Source organism: Enhydra lutris, unplaced genomic scaffold (genome assembly GCF_002288905.1).
Source record: "Enhydra lutris kenyoni isolate GAN:26980312 unplaced genomic scaffold, ASM228890v2 scaffoldscaffold12, whole genome shotgun sequence".
In the NCBI taxonomy this organism is placed as follows: domain Eukaryota; kingdom Metazoa; phylum Chordata; class Mammalia; order Carnivora; family Mustelidae; genus Enhydra; species Enhydra lutris.
In genome coordinates, this window is record NW_019154096.1 from 27,324,419 (window position 1) to 27,330,418 (window position 6,000).

The 6,000-nt window shown below is 44.5% G+C and overlaps 1 protein-coding gene across 2 annotated transcripts in view; it reads right to left on the minus strand.

Annotated features, from left to right (window-relative positions):
• LOC111144864 (annexin A7) overlaps window positions 1–2,977 on the minus strand; it is a 28,013-nt gene extending 25,036 nt beyond the window's left edge. For both annotated transcript variants that reach the window (XM_022499419.1, XM_022499418.1), the window contains exon 1: window positions 2,915–2,977. The gene's annotated coding sequence lies outside the window, so the exon portion shown is untranslated. The remainder of the gene's footprint in view (window positions 1–2,914) is intronic.
• Window positions 2,978–6,000: the final 3,023 nt, after the last annotated feature.

The following is a 6,000-nucleotide window of genomic DNA, read 5'->3' on the forward strand; positions in this document are numbered from 1 at the left end:
TTAAACTGTTTTTAAAGGTGATGGATACATTGGCGGGGAAGTTGAACACTACCATGTGCAACGCAAAAGGTGGGATAAATTGTAAGGTGGACAATCATGAAAAAAGAATGAGGACTATATTAAGATAGAAGCCAGCTAGGAGACCTTCAGTATTGGTGTGGAATTAAATACTCATTTTTTCCCCCCACCAGATCACTCTTAATATCCTCTATCTAACCAAAAAACAGACTCAACTATAGAGAACAAAGTGATGCTTACTGGGCGGGAGGGTGGGGTGTTAAACAGGAGATGGGTGTTGAGGATGGCCCTTGTGATAAGCACAAGGTGTTGTGATGAATCACTAAAGTCTACACCTGAAACTAATACCGTATGTATGCTGGCTGATTGGGATTTGAACAAAAACCTGGGGGAAAAAATCCGGTTATTAGTACCACTATTTAAATTACGTATTACTAAGTACAGTAAATAATCCAATGTTTTTCTTTTTCCTTTGAAATGCCTCTTCTACTCTTCCCGTAATTTCTGTTCTCATGGTCTTATCCTTAGACCAGGTGTTCATCACTTGGTGCTTATTTTACTAAAATTACGTTTCTATTTATGTCCTTGCATATACTCTCACACTTACAATTTTCCTGAAATGCTCCTCCCTCAGTATATCACTCTTCAAGTCAAAACTCCTCAAAGACTGCTGCTGGAGTATCACATGAAAATTCATAGAACTGACATTCAGGTCTTCTTAGTACTGGCTCCAATTTATCTACTCACTTTATCTCTTAACAATACCTAACCTCCAATGTGAAATCTCTACCACTTGAACCATTCCCAACATGCCTTTGCTTCAGCCACTGTTACTGACTTGGCCCTCACGCCTGGGCTCACTCCCCTTCCCTGACTTATCAAGCTCAAATCTCTCTCCCTTCTTTGAACAACGTACTAAACAAAACTGTACTTCTTCAACTTTTTTTTTTTTTTTTTACTTCTTCAACTTTAATGTGTATGTGAATAACTTGGGGATCTTGTTAAAAATCCAAATTCTGCTTCATTTCTGAGATGGGACATGAGATTCTTCCAGGTGATGCTGATGTTCCTGGTCTATGAATCTTATTTTTTAACTCATACATGAAACCATCTCTAAACCACAATAAGTAGGGGAAAAAGGCAAGGTAAAAACTGCATCAACTGCCAATTATAAGTGTAGAAAATACATTTATTTGCTTGTATGTATAGGAGAATATCTCTGAAGGTATCCTCAAAAAGGTAGAAACCTGTAGCTGCCTCCAAGGAGGCAGCTGAGGCATATACTGAGAAGGAAAATCAATTTTCAATGTACTTTTAGCCCTTTTGGAGTTGTGCATGTATCATCTATTCAAAAGGTAGATTTAGGGGCGCCTGGGTGGCTCAGTGGGTTAAGCCTCTGCCTTCGGCTCCGGTCATGATCTCGGGGTCCTGGGATCGAGCCCCATATCGGGCTCTCCATCAGCGGGGAGCCTGCTTCCCCCCCTCTCTCTGCCTCTCTGCCTACTTGTGATCTCTGTCTTTCGCACTGTCCAATATACAAATAAAATCTTAAAAAAAAAAAAGGTAGATTTAAAACGCTTTTGCAAAAAAATAAACAAATTCCAGGGTGACTCAATAAATTACTCATTTTGACCAAGGAGTAATAAGACTATACTGGCAAACAAAAGCTTATATATTCTTTTTAACATTCTCCATCCGTGACTACTTTTTTAAAAGACTAGAAATCATTCTTGGTTCTCCAAACCATCTCCACCCAATGAGTCAGCTACTAAAAGGGGTGGGTCTCACTATAGGAGTCTGAAGATGGCAGGAAGCCCAGGAACACAAGAGGCAGCTATCGCAGATCTATGAAACAAATATGAAACAGAAAGGGCAAATGAAAAAGGCCAACAGGAGCTACTACAATTTCCCAAAACCTGCCTCTTGGTGGGGAAGGCCGATTTAAATCAGTCATAAAGCGTCTTTGGATAAAAAACTAGAGTAAGGGACAGCGTAGTCAGCCATTGCCAGTGAGGACTAAAAAGCAGCTTAAATTTGGAGTGGCCAAAATTCCCTCTTCTCCCTGCCATCTAGTGCTTGAAACTCCTTCTATGCCTGAGACGTAATTCATTATACTCTAATTAATTATCATATTATCAGATCAGCTTCCTATCAGACAGAAGATACTAGGGAGTTTAAAGGTAGTTAGGACTTCTCATTTCCGTCACTTTCATGGTGGACATCGGCCACCTCACGCTGTATAGGAAGTGTTCGCTCAGGACAGATGGTCTGCTATCAGCACACTTCTGCGGCTGTTCAGGGAAGAGGAACCAAATCTGGAATGCTATTTCCTAGAACAGCTTCAAGAACTATAAACTCGAGGCAACGTACAATTTTAGGCTTAGGCATTCTGTCCCAGGCCTAGTGAAGCACAGGTCAAATTTCCCAAAATTTGCTGTGTCACCGGAAAATCTAGTCACCAGCCAGACAGCTTTCGTTGCTCCTTGCTGGTTTCCCTACTCAGCCTTCCTCGAGGTCACTTCAGCACGGCCATCCTCTGGCCTCAGTCCCTCCACCTGTGGTCCACCTGTGGTCCACCTGCCTGCGCGCGGGGTGTCACTGCTCCCTCTGTTCTCCGAACATCGAGCATCCAGCATCCGAGTGGCACAGAGGCCGGCCGCCTCGTCTACCCCAACGCGTGCGCCTTCGCGGGAAAGCCCCCGCGAGGGGAGCCAGGATCCTGAGACCCGCACGCGGAGATGCCGCCGCCCCGGAGGCCCGCAGGCACCTCCACGGAACCCTTACGCGGGGACACACGCCGGGCCCCGCCATCTCCCGGACGGCGCACCTCAGAGCTGGCATGAGCGAGGTGACCCAGGAAAGGGGCACACAAAGGGTAGGGGGCGCCGTTCCTCACCTGACCCGAGAGAGCAGCGTCACAGCCCAACCCTGGTCGCCAGCAAGATGGAGCCGGGGGAGGGGCCGGGGAGGCGGAGCGCCAGGGGCCTCCGCCCGAGCCCGTTAGGATCGCTGCGGCAGCTGGGAACGCCCTTACAACTGGAGGGGGCGGCACCCGGCTCCGCCCAGCTCCTGCTCCCGCACCGTTTGTACCTCGCAGCTCCACCTGCGGGAGGAGACGCTTCCTTCTGCTGGACCAGCCAGTTTTATCGCATTTCTCGGCCCCAGGGACCATCCCTAATCACTTTAGGGCTCTCTCAAGTCACAGCGGTTTTAAGGAATCCCGCAGCCCTTTCTGTGACGGGCGGTTGAGAAGGGCCGCGCACCATCAAGGCCAGGTGCAGCCTCTCGGCCTCTGAAGTACTGTCCTCCCTGAGATAAAGACCGTATCTTTTGTTAGATCCCTATGAAATGAATGAAAACTTACTGGGATCCTAGACAGTCAGAACTCGAGATGCATTATAAATCAAAACCACTCCAGACGGGTTGTTGGGTGATTCTAGGTTCCCTTACACTAGAGCCCTAACATCTGACACAAACAATAGCATTAAACGTCTGAGATCATTTCAGGGGCTCAGACCAGTATCTTAAACTTATTAAGAAAGGTTATTTCAGAGCAAAAACCAGTTAAGCTTTTACAGTGGTTCTCAAAGTATGGTCCTCATACAAGTAGCAGCAATTTGACTAGGAAACTTGATAGAAATGCAGATTTGGGGCTCCACCTTAAATCTACTGACTCAAACTCTGGGGTGGAGCCAAGCAATTTGTTTAACAAACCGTCCAGGTGGTTCTAGCACACTTAAGTCTGAGAACCATCAACTTGTCATTCTACATGCTTTTCTACCCAAAAGCTTCCTCATGAGGGTGGGCCAGGAATTTGGATTTTATTCAGGTTCCAGTGGGAAGGTACTGGAGAAGTTCAATCAAGAGAATGACATAGACCAATTTATTCTCTAGAAAAATTATTCCCCCAAATGAATGGCCGGCAAAACCCAAGCCAACAGTTGATCTGGCGATCAAATAAGCAGGGCTATATTTAATACTGGAGGAAAAATGGCTCTGATAGACCTGCTGAGATGAGCATGTCAGAATCCAATTTAGTACTATCCTACAGGATTTTTAATGGTTTTTAAAATGCTGATTTTTTTCATTTGCTTAGTTAAGAAATATATTTCCCTTAAGTCAGTCTTCTTCTATTAAATTGGAAGCACTTTAAAGGCAGAAGCCGTCTTAGATTTCTCAGCAGTTAGCACGAAGGTAGGCATTTCAACTTTTATGTACTCTCACCACCAGATGACTAAATTGGAAATTTTGTGTCACTTGTTACTGTGTGGTTTCTCTCTCCTAATCTGATTCTGAGAGATATAACACTTCACCCATCATAATCAATAACCAAACCCTATAGACTTTACTTTCATGCTTTTTCTATAAAATGTCACAATTTACTTGTTAGAAATTACCCCTTCCCTTTCCATGCCTCCTACTATTTTAAGGGCCTATTTAGCCAGGGCGGCTCCATCTCGGTTAAACAGCCATTTTGTTGCTTACGCAGTAAAACTTAAACTGACCCTGCCCCGCCCCCCCAGGGGAACTTACTTAAAAGCAAGTCGGGGAAACTGGTAGCATTCTACTGGTCGACCAGTCCCTGATAACAGAGCCCAAATACAAGGGCGGGTCAGGTCAGGTGGAGACAACAGAGCCCGAATGGGGGGATGAGTCAGGCCAGGTGGAGACATCCAGTCAGGGGAGCACGCATACTGTCTCCCTAGCTACCAAGGAGTGTGGGCCCCACCTTTTGGGCACCTTTTGGCACCAATTCTGACCAAGGTGATAGGCTAGTTCAAATAGCTACTATGGGGTGAATTGTAATTCAATTGGCCACCCGTGTGTGACCTAGCATGACTGTGCAGCTTTCTCTGTGTGTTGCAATCTCATTGGCTACCTGTGGTGGCCAGGCTCAACCACATGGCCTTTGCTCTATAAAAGTTAGTCTGTGAGGCTGGGGGGGGGGGTCCCCCTCTCTGTAAAGGAGGCCCCAAACGGTCGGTTTGATTCTCGATGCTTAGCACGAAATAAAGCTTTGCTTGACCTTCGCTTTGTATCAGTCTCGTTCCTTTGACCATGGACCTAACACTATTACCTTATCTGGCACCCGCATTATCTTGTCTGAACCATGACACATCCAAATGGTTTTTCCATCATCAAATCAATACTTACACAGTATGCTAGCTCAAGGTTTATGTTGCTGTGTAAAATTAAAATGGTATGGATTTAACAATAGGTACCATTTATTAAGTATGAACTATGTGCTAGGCATTGCATTAAATGCTTTGCCAATATTCTCCATTTTTACAGTTTCAAAGATTTCCCCCCCCCCAGGGGGGAGGGGCAGAAAGAGAAGGGAGAGAGCACCTCAAGCACACTCTGCCCAGCAAAGAGCCCAAGCTCAATCCACAACCCTGAGATCATGACCTGAGCCAAAATCAAGACTTGGACACTTAATCAACTGAGCCACCCAGGCACCCTTACCTACACTAAGTTTAAAAAAAATTTTTTTAGTAACAGCTTTATGAAGATCTAGTCCACTCAGTACAATTCAAGGGTTTTTAACATATTCAGAGCTATATCACCACCAGAATAAATTTTAGAACATTTATATCACCTCCAAAATAAAACCACACCCTTAACCCATTACCTCAATTCCCTCATCCCCCTCATCCATATGCTGCCACTAATCTACTTTGGCTTCATAGATTTGTCTGTTCTAGACATTTCATATAAATGTATTCATATATTATGTGGTGTTTGTGACTTCTTCCACTTAACATGAAGATCAACGAACATGTTTTCAAGGTTCATCCATGTTGTAGCTTGAATCAGTAATTCCTTTCTAAGGCCAATATTTCATTACATGGATATACTACATTTTATTTACCCATTCATAAGTTGATAGATATTTGGGTTTTTATTTGTTGACTATTGTGAATAATGCAGCTATGATCATTTGTGTACATGGTTTCATTTCTCATGGGACATACCAAGGAG